The sequence below is a fragment of the Etheostoma spectabile genome, unplaced genomic scaffold (assembly GCF_008692095.1).
Source record: "Etheostoma spectabile isolate EspeVRDwgs_2016 unplaced genomic scaffold, UIUC_Espe_1.0 scaffold00018246, whole genome shotgun sequence".
NCBI lineage: Eukaryota > Metazoa > Chordata > Actinopteri > Perciformes > Percidae > Etheostoma > Etheostoma spectabile.
Genome location: NW_022604175.1, coordinates 26,094 through 48,169, shown reverse-complemented (window position 1 = coordinate 48,169; position 22,076 = coordinate 26,094). Strand labels below are relative to the sequence as shown.

Here is a 22,076-nt window from a genome sequence, read left to right as displayed (position 1 = left end):
GAATCTTGTGAAGTGATGGAAAGAGCACATCACAAGGCCCAGCAGGAGGTGGGAGAGTGTCAAGTCTGGGCACCTTATAATTCCTTTCCTGTTCTTTGAAGGTTATGTGGTTCTGTTGGCTTCATCAAGCAGTGATCTACAGCGCCCACTGGGGCAGACTGATGCCCAATGTCAAGCAAATGGGATGAAAGTCAGCCCCTCCAAATCTGAAAGCGCAGGATTGCTCCCATTGGGTTGGGAGTCAGTTGCTGTCCCAAGCGAAGAAGTTCTTGTATCTCAAAGGCATGTTTTTAAATAGTGCAACTTGTTCCAACACAAAGACTACAATCCTAATGAAACTTTGGATGACCGCCTCCGCCTGTCACACGGAATACTGGGGTTTCATTTCCCGATGGGGAGTTTTATCTACCAGCTGCTAATTATTTCTCAAGGCTACATCGACACTACTACATCTGCCAGAGTAGTTTGGATACGAGATCTAACCATAGCAAAAGATATGCATTTGTTAAGAAAGTATTAGAGTGAATATACTCCAAGAAAGACAAAGGTTTTACAAAAGGATTGAGGATGATCCTGCTATTGAAGATATGTTTTCAGTGACGATATGATCACCTACCTCAGGATCTGGGAACGTAGGCAGACAGCAGGAATGTAAGACGGATCCAGGAACGTAAACCGTTAACTATGAGGCTAGGAAGTTGAGGTTCAGGTAATTCAATTCAATTCAATTCAATTTTACTTATACTGCGCCAAATCACAACAAGAGTTATCTAACTGTGCTTTTCATAAAAGAGCAGGTCCAGACCATACTCTGTGATTTTATTTACAGAAACCCAACAATTCCCACCAAGAGCAAACACTAGGAAGCCAATGCAGAGAAGCTTAAACAGGAGAGATGAGATTTCTTTTCCTGGTTCCAGTCAGAACATGTGCTGCAGCATTCTGGATCAGCTGAAGAGTATTCATGGACTTTTTCGAGCAGCCTGATGATAAAGAATTGGAGTAATCCAGCTTAGAAGTAACAAGTGCATTGACTATTTTTTCTGCATCATTTTTAAACGGCGTATTGCTGAGTTCCTGAATGTGATTACTACTGCACTGTGGAAACTTCGGTAGGCCTGGCCACGATTTAACAACAGGGAGATTTTTCAGTGACGGTCTCGAGAGTTTAACCGTACGAAGTCAATACAAACAAAGAAATGTGTTTCCGCCCGTTTCGAACAGGGGACCTTTCGCGTGTGAGGCGAACGTGATAACCACTACACTACGGAAACTGACGAAAGTGGTCTTTCTGCATGTTCATGCGGAAATATACCATTTATATTTTACTGCAAATGTTTACAATGCTGTTAGACATGTTAATTTTTGACACATAGCAATTTTAAACTGGATTCAGTCACAGATGCTTTGTCATGGATTTGAATGCCAGCGAATATGTAGTAAACTTAAATATATCCACATGTATTGACTGTGGCCTGAATGCTGGAATAGCGCCACCTATTTCTTGATGTGCCAAATATGAAGCTTAGGCATTCCTCGTTAGTATAATGGACAGTATCTCCGCCTGTCACGCGGAAGATCGGGGTTCGATTCCCCGACGGGGAGAATTTTCTACCAGCCGCTAACCAATGTTACAAGGCCTCGAGGAAGTCCCGGCAAACGCGTTGGACTACTCTAGAGGGGAAATTGGGCCTTGGCTCAGGCTGTGTTCAGCATGGGAGGAGAACTCCTGATCCTGAATGGGAATCTTGTGAAGTGATGGAAAGAGCACATCACAAGGCCCAGCAGGAGGTGGGAGAGTGTCAAGTCTGGGCACCTTATAATTCCTTTCCTGTTCTTTGAAGGTTATGTGGTTCTGTTGGCTTCATCAAGCAGTGATCTACAGCGCCCACTGGGGCAGACTGATGCCCAATGTCAAGCAAATGGGATGAAAGTCAGCCCCTCCAAATCTGAAAGCGCAGGATTGCTCCCATTGGGTTGGGAGTCAGTTGCTGTCCCAAGCGAAGAAGTTCTTGTATCTCAAAGGCATGTTTTTAAATAGTGCAACTTGTTCCAACACAAAGACTACAATCCTAATGAAACTTTGGATGACCGCCTCCGCCTGTCACACGGAATACTGGGGTTTCATTTCCCGATGGGGAGTTTTATCTACCAGCTGCTAATTATTTCTCAAGGCTACATCGACACTACTACATCTGCCAGAGTAGTTTGGATACGAGATCTAACCATAGCAAAAGATATGCATTTGTTAAGAAAGTATTAGAGTGAATATACTCCAAGAAAGACAAAGGTTTTACAAAAGGATTGAGGATGATCCTGCTATTGAAGATATGTTTTCAGTGACGATATGATCACCTACCTCAGGATCTGGGAACGTAGGCAGACAGCAGGAATGTAAGACGGATCCAGGAACGTAAACCGTTAACTATGAGGCTAGGAAGTTGAGGTTCAGGTAATTCAATTCAATTCAATTCAATTTTATTTATACTGCGCCAAATCACAACAAGAGTTATCTAACTGTGCTTTTCATAAAAGAGCAGGTCCAGACCATACTCTGTGATTTTATTTACAGAAACCCAACAATTCCCACCAAGAGCAAACACTAGGAAGCCAATGCAGAGAAGCTTAAACAGGAGAGATGAGATTTCTTTTCCTGGTTCCAGTCAGAACATGTGCTGCAGCATTCTGGATCAGCTGAAGAGTCTTCATGGACTTTTTCGAGCACCCTGATGATAAAGAATTGGAGTAATCCAGCTTAGAAGTAACAAGTGCATTGACTATTTTTTCTGCATCATTTTTAAACGGCGTATTGCTGAGTTCCTGAATGTGATTACTACTGCACTGTGGAAACTTCGGTAGGCCTGGCCACGATTTAACAACAGGGAGATTTTTCAGTGACGGTCTCGAGAGTTTAACCGTACGAAGTCAATACAAACAAAGAAATGTGTTTCCGCCCTGTTTCGAACAGGGGACCTTTCGCGTGTGAGGCGAACGTGATAACCACTACACTACGGAAACTGACGAAAGTGGTCTTTCTGCATGTTCATGCGGAAATATACCATTTATATTTTACTGCAAATGTTTACAATGCTGTTAGACATGTTAATTTTTGACACATAGCAATTTTAAACTGGATTCAGTCACAGATGCTTTGTCATGGATTTGAATGCCAGCGAATATGTAGTAAACTTAAATATATCCACATGTATTGACTGTGGCCTGAATGCTGGAATAGCGCCACCTATTTCTTGATGTGCCAAATATGAAGCTTAGGCATTCCTCGTTAGTATAATGGACAGTATCTCCGCCTGTCACGCGGAAGATCGGGGTTCGATTCCCCGACGGGGAGAATTTTCTACCAGCCGCTAACCAATGTTACAAGGCCTCGAGGAAGTCCCGGCAAACGCGTTGGACTACTCTAGAGGGGAAATTGGGCCTTGGCTCAGGCTGTGTTCAGCATGGGAGGAGAACTCCTGATCCTGAATGGGAATCTTGTGAAGTGATGGAAAGAGCACATCACAAGGCCCAGCAGGAGGTGGGAGAGTGTCAAGTCTGGGCACCTTATAATTCCTTTCCTGTTCTTTGAAGGTTATGTGGTTCTGTTGGCTTCATCAAGCAGTGATCTACAGCGCCCACTGGGGCAGACTGATGCCCAATGTCAAGCAAATGGGATGAAAGTCAGCCCCTCCAAATCTGAAAGCGCAGGATTGCTCCCATTGGGTTGGGAGTCAGTTGCTGTCCCAAGCGAAGAAGTTCTTGTATCTCAAAGGCATGTTTTTAAATAGTGCAACTTGTTCCAACACAAAGACTACAATCCTAATGAAACTTTGGATGACCGCCTCCGCCTGTCACACGGAATACTGGGGTTTCATTTCCCGATGGGGAGTTTTATCTACCAGCTGCTAATTATTTCTCAAGGCTACATCGACACTACTACATCTGCCAGAGTAGTTTGGATACGAGATCTAACCATAGCAAAAGATATGCATTTGTTAAGAAAGTATTAGAGTGAATATACTCCAAGAAAGACAAAGGTTTTACAAAAGGATTGAGGATGATCCTGCTATTGAAGATATGTTTTCAGTGACGATATGATCACCTACCTCAGGATCTGGGAACGTAGGCAGACAGCAGGAATGTAAGACGGATCCAGGAACGTAAACCGTTAACTATGAGGCTAGGAAGTTGAGGTTCAGGTAATTCAATTCAATTCAATTCAATTTTACTTATACTGCGCCAAATCACAACAAGAGTTATCTAACTGTGCTTTTCATAAAAGAGCAGGTCCAGACCATACTCTGTGATTTTATTTACAGAAACCCAACAATTCCCACCAAGAGCAAACACTAGGAAGCCAATGCAGAGAAGCTTAAACAGGAGAGATGAGATTTCTTTTCCTGGTTCCAGTCAGAACATGTGCTGCAGCATTCTGGATCAGCTGAAGAGTCTTCATGGACTTTTTCGAGCAGCCTGATGATAAAGAATTGGAGTAATCCAGCTTAGAAGTAACAAGTGCATTGACTATTTTTTCTGCATCATTTTTAAACGGCGTATTGCTGAGTTCCTGAATGTGATTACTACTGCACTGTGGAAACTTCGGTAGGCCTGGCCACGATTTAACAACAGGGAGATTTTTCAGTGACGGTCTTGAGAGTTTAACCGTACGAAGTCAATACAAACAAAGAAATGTGTTTCCGCCCTGTTTCGAACAGGGGACCTTTCGCGTGTGAGGCGAACGTGATAACCACTACACTACGGAAACTGATGAAAGTGGTCTTTCTGCATGTTCATGCGGAAATATACCATTTATATTTTACTGCAAATGTTTACAATGCTGTTAGACATGTTAATTTTTGACACATAGCGATTTTAAACTGGATTCAGTCACAGATGCTTTGTCATGGATTTGAATGCCAGCGAATATGTAGTAAACTTAAATATATCCACATGTATTGACTGTGGCCTGAATGCTGGAATAGCGCCACCTATTTCTTGATGTGCCAAATATTAAGCTTAGGCATTCCTCGTTAGTATAATGGACAGTATCTCCGCCTGTCACGCGGAAGATCGGGGTTCGATTCCCCGACGGGGAGAATTTTCTACCAGCCGCTAACCAATGTTACAAGGCCTCGAGGAAGTCCCGGCAAACGCGTTGGACTACTCTAGAGGGGAAATTGGGCCTTGGCTCAGGCTGTGTTCAGCATGGGAGGAGAACTCCTGATCCTGAATGGGAATCTTGTGAAGTGATGGAAAGAGCACATCACAAGGCCCAGCAGGAGGTGGGAGAGTGTCAAGTCTGGGCACCTTATAATTCCTTTCCTGTTCTTTGAAGGTTATGTGGTTCTGTTGGCTTCATCAAGCAGTGATCTACAGCGCCCACTGGGGCAGACTGATGCCCAATGTCAAGCAAATGGGATGAAAGTCAGCCCCTCCAAATCTGAAAGCGCAGGATTGCTCCCATTGGGTTGGGAGTCAGTTGCTGTCCCAAGCGAAGAAGTTCTTGTATCTCAAAGGCATGTTTTTAAATAGTGCAACTTGTTCCAACACAAAGACTACAATCCTAATGAAACTTTGGATGACCGCCTCCGCCTGTCACACGGAATACTGGGGTTTCATTTCCCGATGGGGAGTTTTATCTACCAGCTGCTAATTATTTCTCAAGGCTACATCGACACTACTACATCTGCCAGAGTAGTTTGGATACGAGATCTAACCATAGCAAAAGATATGCATTTGTTAAGAAAGTATTAGAGTGAATATACTCCAAGAAAGACAAAGGTTTTACAAAAGGATTGAGGATGATCCTGCTATTGAAGATATGTTTTCAGTGACGATATGATCACCTACCTCAGGATCTGGGAACGTAGGCAGACAGCAGGAATGTAAGACGGATCCAGGAACGTAAACCGTTAACTATGAGGCTAGGAAGTTGAGGTTCAGGTAATTCAATTCAATTCAATTCAATTTTACTTATACTGCGCCAAATCACAACAAGAGTTATCTAACTGTGCTTTTCATAAAAGAGCAGGTCCAGACCATACTCTGTGATTTTATTTACAGAAACCCAACAATTCCCACCAAGAGCAAACACTAGGAAGCCAATGCAGAGAAGCTTAAACAGGAGAGATGAGATTTCTTTTCCTGGTTCCAGTCAGAACATGTGCTGCAGCATTCTGGATCAGCTGAAGAGTCTTCATGGACTTTTTCGAGCAGCCTGATGATAAAGAATTGGAGTAATCCAGCTTAGAAGTAACAAGTGCATTGACTATTTTTTCTGCATCATTTTTAAACGGCGTATTGCTGAGTTCCTGAATGTGATTACTACTGCACTGTGGAAACTTCGGTAGGCCTGGCCACGATTTAACAACAGGGAGATTTTTCAGTGACGGTCTCGAGAGTTTAACCGTACGAAGTCAATACAAACAAAGAAATGTGTTTCCGCCCTGTTTCGAACAGGGGACCTTTCGCGTGTGAGGCGAACGTGATAACCACTACACTACGGAAACTGACGAAAGTGGTCTTTCTGCATGTTCATGCGGAAATATACCATTTATATTTTACTGCAAATGTTTACAATGCTGTTAGACATGTTAATTTTTGACACATAGCAATTTTAAACTGGATTCAGTCACAGATGCTTTGTCATGGATTTGAATGCCAGCGAATATGTAGTAAACTTAAATATATCCACATGTATTGACTGTGGCCTGAATGCTGGAATAGCGCCACCTATTTCTTGATGTGCCAAATATGAAGCTTAGGCATTCCTCGTTAGTATAATGGACAGTATCTCCGCCTGTCACGCGGAAGATCGGGGTTCGATTCCCCGACGGGGAGAATTTTCTACCAGCCGCTAACCAATGTTACAAGGCCTCGAGGAAGTCCCGGCAAACGCGTTGGACTACTCTAGAGGGGAAATTGGGCCTTGGCTCAGGCTGTGTTCAGCATGGGAGGAGAACTCCTGATCCTGAATGGGAATCTTGTGAAGTGATGGAAAGAGCACATCACAAGGCCCAGCAGGAGGTGGGAGAGTGTCAAGTCTGGGCACCTTATAATTCCTTTCCTGTTCTTTGAAGGTTATGTGGTTCTGTTGGCTTCATCAAGCAGTGATCTACAGCGCCCACTGGGGCAGACTGATGCCCAATGTCAAGCAAATGGGATGAAAGTCAGCCCCTCCAAATCTGAAAGCGCAGGATTGCTCCCATTGGGTTGGGAGTCAGTTGCTGTCCCAAGCGAAGAAGTTCTTGTATCTCAAAGGCATGTTTTTAAATAGTGCAACTTGTTCCAACACAAAGACTACAATCCTAATGAAACTTTGGATGACCGCCTCCGCCTGTCACACGGAATACTGGGGTTTCATTTCCCGATGGGGAGTTTTATCTACCAGCTGCTAATTATTTCTCAAGGCTACATCGACACTACTACATCTGCCAGAGTAGTTTGGATACGAGATCTAACCATAGCAAAAGATATGCATTTGTTAAGAAAGTATTAGAGTGAATATACTCCAAGAAAGACAAAGGTTTTACAAAAGGATTGAGGATGATCCTGCTATTGAAGATATGTTTTCAGTGACGATATGATCACCTACCTCAGGATCTGGGAACGTAGGCAGACAGCAGGAATGTAAGACGGATCCAGGAACGTAAACCGTTAACTATGAGGCTAGGAAGTTGAGGTTCAGGTAATTCAATTCAATTCAATTCAATTTTACTTATACTGCGCCAAATCACAACAAGAGTTATCTAACTGTGCTTTTCATAAAAGAGCAGGTCCAGACCATACTCTGTGATTTTATTTACAGAAACCCAACAATTCCCACCAAGAGCAAACACTAGGAAGCCAATGCAGAGAAGCTTAAACAGGAGAGATGAGATTTCTTTTCCTGGTTCCAGTCAGAACATGTGCTGCAGCATTCTGGATCAGCTGAAGAGTCTTCATGGACTTTTTCGAGCAGCCTGATGATAAAGAATTGGAGTAATCCAGCTTAGAAGTAACAAGTGCATTGACTATTTTTTCTGCATCATTTTTAAACGGCGTATTGCTGAGTTCCTGAATGTGATTACTACTGCACTGTGGAAACTTCGGTAGGCCTGGCCACGATTTAACAACAGGGAGATTTTTCAGTGACGGTCTTGAGAGTTTAACCGTACGAAGTCAATACAAACAAAGAAATGTGTTTCCGCCCTGTTTCGAACAGGGGACCTTTCGCGTGTGAGGCGAACGTGATAACCACTACACTACGGAAACTGACGAAAGTGGTCTTTCTGCATGTTCATGCGGAAATATACCATTTATATTTTACTGCAAATGTTTACAATGCTGTTAGACATGTTAATTTTTGACACATAGCAATTTTAAACTGGATTCAGTCACAGATGCTTTGTCATGGATTTGAATGCCAGCGAATATGTAGTAAACTTAAATATATCCACATGTATTGACTGTGGCCTGAATGCTGGAATAGCGCCACCTATTTCTTGATGTGCCAAATATGAAGCTTAGGCATTCCTCGTTAGTATAATGGACAGTATCTCCGCCTGTCACGCGGAAGATCGGGGTTCGATTCCCCGACGGGGAGAATTTTCTACCAGCCGCTAACCAATGTTACAAGGCCTCGAGGAAGTCCCGGCAAACGCGTTGGACTACTCTAGAGGGGAAATTGGGCCTTGGCTCAGGCTGTGTTCAGCATGGGAGGAGAACTCCTGATCCTGAATGGGAATCTTGTGAAGTGATGGAAAGAGCACATCACAAGGCCCAGCAGGAGGTGGGAGAGTGTCAAGTCTGGGCACCTTATAATTCCTTTCCTGTTCTTTGAAGGTTATGTGGTTCTGTTGGCTTCATCAAGCAGTGATCTACAGCGCCCACTGGGGCAGACTGATGCCCAATGTCAAGCAAATGGGATGAAAGTCAGCCCCTCCAAATCTGAAAGCGCAGGATTGCTCCCATTGGGTTGGGAGTCAGTTGCTGTCCCAAGCGAAGAAGTTCTTGTATCTCAAAGGCATGTTTTTAAATAGTGCAACTTGTTCCAACACAAAGACTACAATCCTAATGAAACTTTGGATGACCGCCTCCGCCTGTCACACGGAATACTGGGGTTTCATTTCCCGATGGGGAGTTTTATCTACCAGCTGCTAATTATTTCTCAAGGCTACATCGACACTACTACATCTGCCAGAGTAGTTTGGATACGAGATCTAACCATAGCAAAAGATATGCATTTGTTAAGAAAGTATTAGAGTGAATATACTCCAAGAAAGACAAAGGTTTTACAAAAGGATTGAGGATGATCCTGCTATTGAAGATATGTTTTCAGTGACGATATGATCACCTACCTCAGGATCTGGGAACGTAGGCAGACAGCAGGAATGTAAGACGGATCCAGGAACGTAAACCGTTAACTATGAGGCTAGGAAGTTGAGGTTCAGGTAATTCAATTCAATTCAATTCAATTTTACTTATACTGCGCCAAATCACAACAAGAGTTATCTAACTGTGCTTTTCATAAAAGAGCAGGTCCAGACCATACTCTGTGATTTTATTTACAGAAACCCAACAATTCCCACCAAGAGCAAACACTAGGAAGCCAATGCAGAGAAGCTTAAACAGGAGAGATGAGATTTCTTTTCCTGGTTCCAGTCAGAACATGTGCTGCAGCATTCTGGATCAGCTGAAGAGTCTTCATGGACTTTTTCGAGCAGCCTGATGATAAAGAATTGGAGTAATCCAGCTTAGAAGTAACAAGTGCATTGACTATTTTTTCTGCATCATTTTTAAACGGCGTATTGCTGAGTTCCTGAATGTGATTACTACTGCACTGTGGAAACTTCGGTAGGCCTGGCCACGATTTAACAACAGGGAGATTTTTCAGTGACGGTCTCGAGAGTTTAACCGTACGAAGTCAATACAAACAAAGAAATGTGTTTCCGCCCTGTTTCGAACAGGGGACCTTTCGCGTGTGAGGCGAACGTGATAACCACTACACTACGGAAACTGACGAAAGTGGTCTTTCTGCATGTTCATGCGGAAATATACCATTTATATTTTACTGCAAATGTTTACAATGCTGTTAGACATGTTAATTTTTGACACATAGCAATTTTAAACTGGATTCAGTCACAGATGCTTTGTCATGGATTTGAATGCCAGCGAATATGTAGTAAACTTAAATATATCCACATGTATTGACTGTGGCCTGAATGCTGGAATAGCGCCACCTATTTCTTGATGTGCCAAATATGAAGCTTAGGCATTCCTCGTTAGTATAATGGACAGTATCTCCGCCTGTCACGCGGAAGATCGGGGTTCGATTCCCCGACGGGGAGAATTTTCTACCAGCCGCTAACCAATGTTACAAGGCCTCGAGGAAGTCCCGGCAAACGCGTTGGACTACTCTAGAGGGGAAATTGGGCCTTGGCTCAGGCTGTGTTCAGCATGGGAGGAGAACTCCTGATCCTGAATGGGAATCTTGTGAAGTGATGGAAAGAGCACATCACAAGGCCCAGCAGGAGGTGGGAGAGTGTCAAGTCTGGGCACCTTATAATTCCTTTCCTGTTCTTTGAAGGTTATGTGGTTCTGTTGGCTTCATCAAGCAGTGATCTACAGCGCCCACTGGGGCAGACTGATGCCCAATGTCAAGCAAATGGGATGAAAGTCAGCCCCTCCAAATCTGAAAGCGCAGGATTGCTCCCATTGGGTTGGGAGTCAGTTGCTGTCCCAAGCGAAGAAGTTCTTGTATCTCAAAGGCATGTTTTTAAATAGTGCAACTTGTTCCAACACAAAGACTACAATCCTAATGAAACTTTGGATGACCGCCTCCGCCTGTCACACGGAATACTGGGGTTTCATTTCCCGATGGGGAGTTTTATCTACCAGCTGCTAATTATTTCTCAAGGCTACATCGACACTACTACATCTGCCAGAGTAGTTTGGATACGAGATCTAACCATAGCAAAAGATATGCATTTGTTAAGAAAGTATTAGAGTGAATATACTCCAAGAAAGACAAAGGTTTTACAAAAGGATTGAGGATGATCCTGCTATTGAAGATATGTTTTCAGTGACGATATGATCACCTACCTCAGGATCTGGGAACGTAGGCAGACAGCAGGAATGTAAGACGGATCCAGGAACGTAAACCGTTAACTATGAGGCTAGGAAGTTGAGGTTCAGGTAATTCAATTCAATTCAATTCAATTTTACTTATACTGCGCCAAATCACAACAAGAGTTATCTAACTGTGCTTTTCATAAAAGAGCAGGTCCAGACCATACTCTGTGATTTTATTTACAGAAACCCAACAATTCCCACCAAGAGCAAACACTAGGAAGCCAATGCAGAGAAGCTTAAACAGGAGAGATGAGATTTCTTTTCCTGGTTCCAGTCAGAACATGTGCTGCAGCATTCTGGATCAGCTGAAGAGTCTTCATGGACTTTTTCGAGCAGCCTGATGATAAAGAATTGGAGTAATCCAGCTTAGAAGTAACAAGTGCATTGACTATTTTTTCTGCATCATTTTTAAACGGCGTATTGCTGAGTTCCTGAATGTGATTACTACTGCACTGTGGAAACTTCGGTAGGCCTGGCCACGATTTAACAACAGGGAGATTTTTCAGTGACGGTCTCGAGAGTTTAACCGTACGAAGTCAATACAAACAAAGAAATGTGTTTCCGCCCTGTTTCGAACAGGGGACCTTTCGCGTGTGAGGCGAACGTGATAACCACTACACTACGGAAACTGATGAAAGTGGTCTTTCTGCATGTTCATGCGGAAATATACCATTTATATTTTACTGCAAATGTTTACAATGCTGTTAGACATGTTAATTTTTGACACATAGCGATTTTAAACTGGATTCAGTCACAGATGCTTTGTCATGGATTTGAATGCCAGCGAATATGTAGTAAACTTAAATATATCCACATGTATTGACTGTGGCCTGAATGCTGGAATAGCGCCACCTATTTCTTGATGTGCCAAATATGAAGCTTAGGCATTCCTCGTTAGTATAATGGACAGTATCTCCGCCTGTCACGCGGAAGATCGGGGTTCGATTCCCCGACGGGGAGAATTTTCTACCAGCCGCTAACCAATGTTACAAGGCCTCGAGGAAGTCCCGGCAAACGCGTTGGACTACTCTAGAGGGGAAATTGGGCCTTGGCTCAGGCTGTGTTCAGCATGGGAGGAGAACTCCTGATCCTGAATGGGAATCTTGTGAAGTGATGGAAAGAGCACATCACAAGGCCCAGCAGGAGGTGGGAGAGTGTCAAGTCTGGGCACCTTATAATTCCTTTCCTGTTCTTTGAAGGTTATGTGGTTCTGTTGGCTTCATCAAGCAGTGATCTACAGCGCCCACTGGGGCAGACTGATGCCCAATGTCAAGCAAATGGGATGAAAGTCAGCCCCTCCAAATCTGAAAGCGCAGGATTGCTCCCATTGGGTTGGGAGTCAGTTGCTGTCCCAAGCGAAGAAGTTCTTGTATCTCAAAGGCATGTTTTTAAATAGTGCAACTTGTTCCAACACAAAGACTACAATCCTAATGAAACTTTGGATGACCGCCTCCGCCTGTCACACGGAATACTGGGGTTTCATTTCCCGATGGGGAGTTTTATCTACCAGCTGCTAATTATTTCTCAAGGCTACATCGACACTACTACATCTGCCAGAGTAGTTTGGATACGAGATCTAACCATAGCAAAAGATATGCATTTGTTAAGAAAGTATTAGAGTGAATATACTCCAAGAAAGACAAAGGTTTTACAAAAGGATTGAGGATGATCCTGCTATTGAAGATATGTTTTCAGTGACGATATGATCACCTACCTCAGGATCTGGGAACGTAGGCAGACAGCAGGAATGTAAGACGGATCCAGGAACGTAAACCGTTAACTATGAGGCTAGGAAGTTGAGGTTCAGGTAATTCAATTCAATTCAATTCAATTTTATTTATACTGCGCCAAATCACAACAAGAGTTATCTAACTGTGCTTTTCATAAAAGAGCAGGTCCAGACCATACTCTGTGATTTTATTTACAGAAACCCAACAATTCCCACCAAGAGCAAACACTAGGAAGCCAATGCAGAGAAGCTTAAACAGGAGAGATGAGATTTCTTTTCCTGGTTCCAGTCAGAACATGTGCTGCAGCATTCTGGATCAGCTGAAGAGTCTTCATGGACTTTTTCGAGCACCCTGATGATAAAGAATTGGAGTAATCCAGCTTAGAAGTAACAAGTGCATTGACTATTTTTTCTGCATCATTTTTAAACGGCGTATTGCTGAGTTCCTGAATGTGATTACTACTGCACTGTGGAAACTTCGGTAGGCCTGGCCACGATTTAACAACAGGGAGATTTTTCAGTGACGGTCTTGAGAGTTTAACCGTACGAAGTCAATACAAACAAAGAAATGTGTTTCCGCCCTGTTTCGAACAGGGGACCTTTCGCGTGTGAGGCGAACGTGATAACCACTACACTACGGAAACTGACGAAAGTGGTCTTTCTGCATGTTCATGCGGAAATATACCATTTATATTTTACTGCAAATGTTTACAATGCTGTTAGACATGTTAATTTTTGACACATAGCGATTTTAAACTGGATTCAGTCACAGATGCTTTGTCATGGATTTGAATGCCAGCGAATATGTAGTAAACTTAAATATATCCACATGTATTGACTGTGGCCTGAATGCTGGAATAGCGCCACCTATTTCTTGATGTGCCAAATATGAAGCTTAGGCATTCCTCGTTAGTATAATGGACAGTATCTCCGCCTGTCACGCGGAAGATCGGGGTTCGATTCCCCGACGGGGAGAATTTTCTACCAGCCGCTAACCAATGTTACAAGGCCTCGAGGAAGTCCCGGCAAACGCGTTGGACTACTCTAGAGGGGAAATTGGGCCTTGGCTCAGGCTGTGTTCAGCATGGGAGGAGAACTCCTGATCCTGAATGGGAATCTTGTGAAGTGATGGAAAGAGCACATCACAAGGCCCAGCAGGAGGTGGGAGAGTGTCAAGTCTGGGCACCTTATAATTCCTTTCCTGTTCTTTGAAGGTTATGTGGTTCTGTTGGCTTCATCAAGCAGTGATCTACAGCGCCCACTGGGGCAGACTGATGCCCAATGTCAAGCAAATGGGATGAAAGTCAGCCCCTCCAAATCTGAAAGCGCAGGATTGCTCCCATTGGGTTGGGAGTCAGTTGCTGTCCCAAGCGAAGAAGTTCTTGGTAAGGCATTTTTAATAGTGCAACTTGTTCCAACACAAAATTGACAATTAATGAAACTTTGATGACCGCCTCCGCCTGTTGGGAATACATTCATTTATTTTACTAAACCTAATTATTTCTAAGGCTACATCGACACTACTAAATCTGCCAGAGTAGTTTTACGAGATCTAACCATAGAAAAGATAGTTTGTTAAGAAAGTATTAAATTATAATTAATAATGATTACAATATAGAAGTGATTTGTTAATGGATACTAGTTTTCAGTAAACGATATGATCAGTACCTGGATGGTTATTATAAAGTTGCAACAGATGACTATAATACCGTTAAATAGTTAATAAATACTTTATAAACCATCTATAATCATTTATTTAGATTGATAATTAATATTATTAAGGATACTAGTTGTTCTGTAAACCGTCTATAAACAGTGTCTGGATGGTTATTATAAAGTTGCAACACATGACTATAATACCTTGTTAAATAGTTAATAAATACTTTATAAACCATCTATAAACATTATTTAGATTGATAATTAATACTTATTATGGTTACTAGTTATTCTGTAAACTGTCTATAAACAGTGTCTGGATGGTTATTATAAAGTTGCGACTGATGTTTTTCATAGTTATTAGTAAGTGCTTGGTAAAGCATGAGAAATGTTTTGCCCTTCATTAAATTATATAAAAAAACAAATATATAAATGAAAAATGTACCTGCAAGTCAGAGTGGGATATAAAAAAAACACAACATTACTATTAAAACCTTTATTACAAACATTTTAATCAAAGTTACTTACTGAAACTTTAAATGTTTTTAAACAACATTAAGTAAGGACTATTTGTATGTTTTCCATTCTTGTATTGAAAAAAGAGTGGTATTGGTGGTCCTCTAATTTTACAGTGTGGTCAAAAATTTAAAAACAACAATGACCATACATGAAAAATAAATGAACGTGCAAAAACCTTTACATTGCACAGTCCTTTTTGAACATTACAATTTAAAAATCCCTCCAGTCAGCTTCCCAAACAATTACTTCTGCTCCCTCTTATTGTAGGGTATGAGCTTACCCACCGCTTTATTTTTAGCTATATGGCCCTTACTTGTGGATCGTTGTTAATGATGTCTTCACATCTGCTGAGGAAGTCAGCTATCTTATGTAGTTTGTTGTATCCTGCCATTAGTTCTTCAAACTTTTGTGGGGAAGATATGGCAAGCTCTGCAATCGCCGCTTTAGACCTCACTGTCAGCTCTGTCACTCCAGCATGTGCACACGCTTCTCCCAATTTCATGCCATGGTTGTATGCCCTCAACACCCTCTTGTATCTCTTGATGATCTCTATTGGGCTTCTGACTGCAAAAGTAGACAACAGTTCATAAAGATAAACTTGTCAATCATTTGACTACTTAAAATAAGTATACAGCATAAATTGGGGTTGTATCTCTATGACAAAACGAGAAAACAGTTAACCCTGTAAAACTTTGATAGGATTATACTATAAAACCTAAATATTGGCACAAACTCTTAAACATAAATAATGACAACAACTAATAACTTGCCATATGAAATTCTCCTTCAACAGATGTGACTGATGTCTTTAACCATCTCAAGTATTTGTAATTCACTTTTAAAGCAAAATAATATATTATCTCCTGGTTAGGCTTCTTTGGGTGGAATTTATTGAAAAAATAAAGCTCCTTTTACCCAGAGTTCTAGATCCAGGTAATTTTGGTTAATTGTGAACTGTTTTGGCTAAACAGTATTATGCCTGATGTAGCAGTGATGGGGGGAGGACATCTGGCACATGACAAACGTGCCAGATGTCAGGCTTTTACCCAGCAAGGTACATCTAGCCAGCATAGGTTTGGTGTGATTTGCAAAGAATGGAGATATCCAAGGAGATAGGCTTTAATTCAATGTAGCTCAATGCACTAAGAATAACATTTTCACACCTTTTTCAGAACGCTTGACATAATAACTAACATAATAACTATCCATAGACCTCGTTGTGAACAGTTTAATGGAAAACTATTATGGCATGGTACTTTGTTGGAAAATAGTTCACAATAAAACTGCTCACAACCAGATCTGATAGCATCCTGTGTAACCATGTCATGATTTCTGGAAAGAAACATTGCTGTTGAGTTTTTCCAATATATTTTTTGATGCAACAAACCAAATGCCATTTCTCTACGATTAATATCTCCAAGAGTAAAAAACATGTAGTTGTTTTTTGCTTTTGGTAAACTTTCCTTTAAATGTTATATCCTTGTTGAGTAAAACCACTTTGGTCATAAAAATGGTTTTGCATCTAAAATTCAAACTTAAGTAGAAATGTTTCAGATTTGTAAGTTTAACCACAATTTATAAAATTGTAATTATACTTTGGCCCCTTAATTCACCTCTTTTGCCAAGTGGTGTCTTTCCTTTTGCCACCTTCTTCTTTTGTCTTCTTTTCTTTTTGTCCTTATGGATGTATCTCTTTTTTGTGTGTTTTTTGTGATGCTTCTTTTTTTGCCGTTTTTTTCTTTTTCTCATCCTCTGAAGATGAGGAGGAAGATGAAGAGGGGGAGGCAGATGAAGAGGAGGAGGTGGTGGATGAGGAGGAGGCAGATGCAGATGACGATGCAGTTTTGGTTAGACTCCGTCCCTACAGCAGTGTTCTTGGCTAAAACAATAGGAAATTAAAATAATAGGGTTAATATTGTACCTCTCCGGGAACCATCACCTTATCGTGGTGGAGAGGTTTGTGTGTCCCTGTGAACCTGAGGGCTGTGTTGTCTGGAGCTTTGTGCTCCTGGTAGGGTCTCCCATGGCAAAGAGGTCTCAGGGGAGGGGCCAGACCAAGAATGGTTCAAAGACTCCAATGGAAGAACAAGGAAGGGATAGAGAGACCCCGCCCGGAGGAAGCCCGGGGCCCCCGTCTGGAGCCAGGCCCAGACGGTGGGCTCGTGAGCGAGCGTCTGGTGGCCGGGTTTGCCACGGAGCCCGGTCGGGCACAGCCCGAACAAGCGACGTGGCACCTCTCCCTCCAACCCATGGGCCCACCACCTGTGGGAGGATCCAAAGGGGTCGGGTGCGCTGCTACATGGGTGGCAGCGAAGGTCAGGGGCTTCGACGGACCAGAACCGGGCGGCAGAGGCTGGCTCTGGGGACGTGGAATGTCACCTCTCTGTGGGGGAAGGAGCCGGAACTTGTGCGGGAGGTGGAGCGCTACCAGTTAGATCTGGTGGGGCTTACCTCTACGCACAGTCTCGGTTCTGGAACCGTTCTCCTGGATAGGGGTTGGACTCTGTCCTACTCCGGAGTTGCCCATGGTGTGAGGCGCCGGGCGGGTGTGGGGATACTCACAAGCCCCCGGCTGAGCGCCGCTGCGTTGGAGTTTACCCCGGTGGACGAGAGGGTCGCCTCCCTACGCCTGCGGGTGATGGGGGGGAAAACTCTGACTGTTGTTGTGCATATGCACCAAACAAGAGTTCGGAGTATTCGGCCTTCTTGGAGACCTTGAATGGAGTCCTGTATGGGGCTCCAGTAGGGGACTCCATAGTTCTGCTGGGGGACTTCAATGCACACGTGGGCAATGATGGAGATACTTGGAGAGGCGTGATTGGGAGGAACGGCCTCCCTGATCTAAACCAGAGTGGTTGTCTGTTGTTGGACTTCTGTGCTAGTCATGGATTGTCCATCACAAACACCATGTTCGAACATAGGGATGCTCATAAGTGTACTTGGTACCAGAGCACCCTAGGCCAAAGGTCAATGATCGATTTATAATCGTTTCATCTGATCTGAGGCCGTATGTTTTGGACACTCGGGTGAAGAGAGGGGCAGAGCTGTCAACTGATCACCATCTGGTGGTGAGTTGGGTCAGGGGGTGGGGGAAGACTCTGGACAGACCTGGTAAGCCCAAACGGGTAGTGCGGGTAAACTGGGAACGTCTGGAGGAGGCCCCTGTCCGACGGACTTTCAACTCACACCTCCGGCGGAGCTTTTCGTGCATCCCTGTGGAGGCTGGGGGCATTGAACCTGAGTGGACAATGTTCAAAGCTTCCATTGCTAAAGCTGCGGCGGTGAGCTGTGGTCTTAGGGTTTTAGGTGCCTCAAGGGGCGGTAACCCACGAACACCCTGGTGGACACCGGTGGTCAGGGAAGCCGTCCGACTGAAGAAGGAGTCTTTCCGGGATATGTTGTCTCGGAGGACTCCGGAGGCAGTTGCAGGGTACCGACGGGCCCGAAGGGCTGCAGCCTCTGCTGTGACAGAGGCAAAGCAGCGGGTGTGGGAGAAGTTCGGAGAAGATATGGAGAAGGACTTTCGGTCGGCACCAAGGTGCTTCTGGAAAACCGTTCGCCACCTCAGGAGGGGGAAGCGAGGAATCATCCAAGCTGTATACAGTAAGGGTGGGACCTTGTTGACCTCAACTGAGGAGGTAATAGGGCGGTGGAAGGAGCACTTTGAGGAACTCCTAAATCCAGCTGACACGCCCTCTTTGGTGGAGGCAGAGCTGGAGGATGATGGGGGATTGTCGTCAATTTCCCTGGTGGAAGTCGCTGAGGTAGTCAAACAACTCCACAGCGGCAAAGCCCCAGGGATTGATGAGATCCGTCCAGAAATGCTGAAGGCTCTGGGTGTGGAGGGGCTGTCTTGGTTGACACGCCTCTTCAACATTGCGTGGAAGTCTGGGACGGTGCCTAAGGAGTGGCAGACCGGGGTGGTGGTTCCCCTCTTCAAAAAGGGGGACCAGAGGGTGTGTGCCAATTACAGGGGTATCACACTTCTCAGCCTCCCTGGTAAAGTCTACTCCAAGGTGCTGGAAAGGAGGGTTCGGCCGATAGTCGAACCTCGGATTGAAGAGGAACAATGCGGAGTCCGTCCTGGTCGTGGAACAACGGATCAGATCTTTACTCTCGCAAGGATCTTGGAGGGGGCCTGGGAGTATGCCCAACCAGTCTACATGTGTTTTGTGGATCTGGAGAAGGCGTATGACCGGGTCCCCCGGGAGAAATTGTGGGAGGTGCTGCGGGAATATGGGGTGAGGGGGTTCCTTCTTAGGGCCATCCAATCTCTGTATGACCAAAGCGAGAGCTGTGTCCGGGTTCTCGGCAGTAAGTCGGACTCGTTCCAGGTGAGGGTGGCCTCCGCCAGGGCTGCGCTTTGTCACCAATCCTGTTTGTAACATTTATGGACAGGATATCGAGGCGTAGTCGGGGCGGGGAGGGGTTGCAGTTCGGTGGGCTCGGGATCTCATCGCTGCTTTTTGCGGATGATGTGGTCCTGATGGCATCGTCGGTCTGTGACCTTCAGCACTCACTGGATCGGTTCGCAGCCGAGTGTGAAGCGGCTGGGATGAGGATCAGCACCTCTAAATCTGAGGCCATGGTTCTCAGCAGGAAACCGATGGAGTGCTTTCTTCGGGTGGGGAGTGAGTCCTTACCCCAAGTGAAGGAGTTTAAGTACCTTGGGGTCTTGTTCGCGAGTGAGGGGACCACGGAGCGTGAGATTGGTCGGAGAATCGGAGCAGCTGGTGCGGTATTACATTCCGTTTATCGCACCGTTGTGACGAAAAGAGAGCTGAGCCAGAAGGCAAAGCTCTCGATCTACCGGGCAATTTTCGTTCCTACCCTCACCTATGGTCATGAAGGCTGGGTCATGACCGAAAGAACGAGATCCAGGGTACAAGCGGCCGAAATGGGTTTCCTCAGGAGGGTGGCTGGCGTCTCCCTTAGAGATAGGGTGAGAAGCTCAGTCATCCGAGAGGAGCTCGGAGTAGAGCCGCTGCTCCTTCGCGTCGAAAGGAGCCAGTTGAGGTGGTTCGGGCATCTGGTAAGGATGCCTCCTGGGCGCCTCCCTAGGGAGGTGTTCCAGGCACGTCCAGCTGGGAGGAGGCCTCGGGGAAGACCCAGGACTAGGTGGAGAGATTATATCTCCAACCTGGCCTGGGAACGCCTCGGGATCCCCCAGTCGGAGCTGGTTGATGTGGCTCGGGAAAGGGAAGTTTGGGGTCCCCTACTGGAGCTGCTGCCCCCGCGACCCGATACCGGATAAGCGGATGAAGATGGATGGATGGATGGGTTAATATTAACATCAAATAGCGTACCCACGAAAAACAAAATCAATCAAAGCTTAACTGGGGTTAACTATAAAATGCCAATTCTAGTGAAAATTGCATTAGAAATTTAAATTTGGAGAAAAGTGAAAATGCTATTGTGAGATCAGATGTATTTTAATGTATTCTGCCAAATGCTTCAAAAGTTTAATAATTCAAAAAATATAATCTTCTTAGTGTGCAATTACACACTACGTCAAAATATAAAATGCAGCATAGGAAGAAAAACACCTGCTAATTGTTGGTGAAGGAAGTCCATGTCCTTTTTCAACTGCTTGATTTGTCTTTTCAGCAAGCCTTCTTTTATCTTTGCCTTTTGGAGCAGCACGGAGGCTGTTGGAGACATATCGATGGCTGGAAATAAGAGAAATAAACTTAAGTGCATCCAAAAATCAAACATTAAATACATGTCCTCTTTCAGTGAACTGCTGTTTAATAAACCTGGTGATTTTAAACCAGCTGTGTGTGAATACAAATGTTCCAACACGATTTTCACAGAAAATTTCAGAAATTTTAAACTTCTCAGTGAATTATTTTAGACCATATTTATTTATTTATAATAGTTTGCCCTCAGAAAAACAGCATTGACTTATTGTGATCATTCAGTCTACACGATTATGCAGACATAAATTCATGCTTTCCTTACAGAAAACACAGTCCATTTAATTTTATGATAACTCCATCACTGCATAACTCAGACAATCTTAATATTTGGTATTTGGTTACTTGTGATGCTATGTATATATAAAAAACTAACAATATTTGACACATTTATTTCACACTTATTTAGTTTTTGATGTCTGGATTTGGTACAATTATAAATTATAAGGCACTTGGAGCAGAACTGTGGCAAACAGGCACGGAGCCAGCTCTGCTAGGAGTGTGTTAGGTCGCATGCGCTTCTTGCCTTGCCCTGCGCACTCACTATGTAACGTTACAGATTAAAAGTTAGCACAACTATCTAACTCCAAATGCCATGAACTGTGCTTAACGTTATATGATCAATATATGGACATTTAAGAATTGTGTATTTAAGAAAACAATATGGGAAATAGCCTGGAAGCTCAAATATTGTTCAATGCTATCCAGACCTGTAAATTAGTAAAATGAAATTCCATATTTTTCCATAACGTTACTGTTTAGAAATCTTAGTGAGCAGCGAGGGCTAGCTACAATTACAGTGGGCTACATGCCAACAGGTTAACGTTATCAAACTCACCTGTACTCAGAGATTGGTGTTCACAGTCTGTGTCATCGCTGGTTTCAAATAAAATACTGCATTTATCCCTCTCAAAACCTTGACACTTCTTGTTTGCGGGGTAATCCTCATCGCTGGTAACTTTGGCATTAATGTTTTTGCTAACGGCAGGGTTCTCCGGGTTTTGCTGCCCATGTGTACCTTCACCGATGTTAGCATCATCCATGCTGCTGATGGTAACGTCAGGTGCAGCCGTTTCTCTCGTCGACCGCGTTGGTGTCCCTAGTTTATTATCCATTTTTAATGCTTTGCCAGATCTTGTAAAATGTATTTTCTTTGCCGACATGGTTAGTTAGAATATCAGTACAGATACTCTGCAGCTAGCTAGTTTGAAACCTCTGATTTTAGCAATATTGCTAACGCTCCCTGGTTACGCTTAGACCCGCCCTACTCTGCCTCTGATTGGCTAGTAGTCATTACCTTCGGTTTGTTAGGTTGGGTGTCTTTCTCTAGCTGTCACTCTGGTTCAGAGTCCGATATGCATGAGGAG

At 43.8% G+C, this 22,076-nt stretch overlaps 16 non-coding genes across 16 annotated transcripts; 8 read left to right on the top strand and 8 right to left on the bottom strand.

Moving 5' to 3' along the window:
- Positions 1–1,202: 1,202 nt before the first annotated feature.
- On the bottom strand, positions 1,203–1,274 carry trnav-cac (transfer RNA valine (anticodon CAC)). The gene has a single exon. It is a non-coding gene; the product is annotated as a tRNA-Val (tRNA).
- A 259-nt stretch (positions 1,275–1,533) lies between these two features.
- Positions 1,534–1,605, top strand: trnad-guc (transfer RNA aspartic acid (anticodon GUC)). The gene has a single exon. It is a non-coding gene; the product is annotated as a tRNA-Asp (tRNA).
- Positions 1,606–2,945: 1,340 nt separating this feature from the next.
- trnav-cac (transfer RNA valine (anticodon CAC)) lies at positions 2,946–3,018 on the bottom strand. Its single transcript has one exon. It is a non-coding gene; the product is annotated as a tRNA-Val (tRNA).
- A 259-nt stretch (positions 3,019–3,277) lies between these two features.
- trnad-guc (transfer RNA aspartic acid (anticodon GUC)) lies at positions 3,278–3,349 on the top strand. Its single transcript has one exon. It is a non-coding gene; the product is annotated as a tRNA-Asp (tRNA).
- A 1,340-nt stretch (positions 3,350–4,689) lies between these two features.
- trnav-cac (transfer RNA valine (anticodon CAC)) lies at positions 4,690–4,762 on the bottom strand. Its single transcript has one exon. It is a non-coding gene; the product is annotated as a tRNA-Val (tRNA).
- Positions 4,763–5,021: 259 nt separating this feature from the next.
- trnad-guc (transfer RNA aspartic acid (anticodon GUC)) lies at positions 5,022–5,093 on the top strand. Its single transcript has one exon. It is a non-coding gene; the product is annotated as a tRNA-Asp (tRNA).
- Positions 5,094–6,433: 1,340 nt separating this feature from the next.
- trnav-cac (transfer RNA valine (anticodon CAC)) lies at positions 6,434–6,506 on the bottom strand. Its single transcript has one exon. It is a non-coding gene; the product is annotated as a tRNA-Val (tRNA).
- Positions 6,507–6,765: 259 nt separating this feature from the next.
- On the top strand, positions 6,766–6,837 carry trnad-guc (transfer RNA aspartic acid (anticodon GUC)). Its single transcript has one exon. It is a non-coding gene; the product is annotated as a tRNA-Asp (tRNA).
- A 1,340-nt stretch (positions 6,838–8,177) lies between these two features.
- On the bottom strand, positions 8,178–8,250 carry trnav-cac (transfer RNA valine (anticodon CAC)). The gene has a single exon. It is a non-coding gene; the product is annotated as a tRNA-Val (tRNA).
- Positions 8,251–8,509: 259 nt separating this feature from the next.
- trnad-guc (transfer RNA aspartic acid (anticodon GUC)) lies at positions 8,510–8,581 on the top strand. Its single transcript has one exon. It is a non-coding gene; the product is annotated as a tRNA-Asp (tRNA).
- Positions 8,582–9,921: 1,340 nt separating this feature from the next.
- trnav-cac (transfer RNA valine (anticodon CAC)) lies at positions 9,922–9,994 on the bottom strand. Its single transcript has one exon. It is a non-coding gene; the product is annotated as a tRNA-Val (tRNA).
- A 259-nt stretch (positions 9,995–10,253) lies between these two features.
- Positions 10,254–10,325, top strand: trnad-guc (transfer RNA aspartic acid (anticodon GUC)). Its single transcript has one exon. It is a non-coding gene; the product is annotated as a tRNA-Asp (tRNA).
- A 1,340-nt stretch (positions 10,326–11,665) lies between these two features.
- Positions 11,666–11,738, bottom strand: trnav-cac (transfer RNA valine (anticodon CAC)). Its single transcript has one exon. It is a non-coding gene; the product is annotated as a tRNA-Val (tRNA).
- Positions 11,739–11,997: 259 nt separating this feature from the next.
- On the top strand, positions 11,998–12,069 carry trnad-guc (transfer RNA aspartic acid (anticodon GUC)). The gene has a single exon. It is a non-coding gene; the product is annotated as a tRNA-Asp (tRNA).
- Positions 12,070–13,409: 1,340 nt separating this feature from the next.
- trnav-cac (transfer RNA valine (anticodon CAC)) lies at positions 13,410–13,482 on the bottom strand. The gene has a single exon. It is a non-coding gene; the product is annotated as a tRNA-Val (tRNA).
- A 259-nt stretch (positions 13,483–13,741) lies between these two features.
- Positions 13,742–13,813, top strand: trnad-guc (transfer RNA aspartic acid (anticodon GUC)). Its single transcript has one exon. It is a non-coding gene; the product is annotated as a tRNA-Asp (tRNA).
- Positions 13,814–22,076: the final 8,263 nt, after the last annotated feature.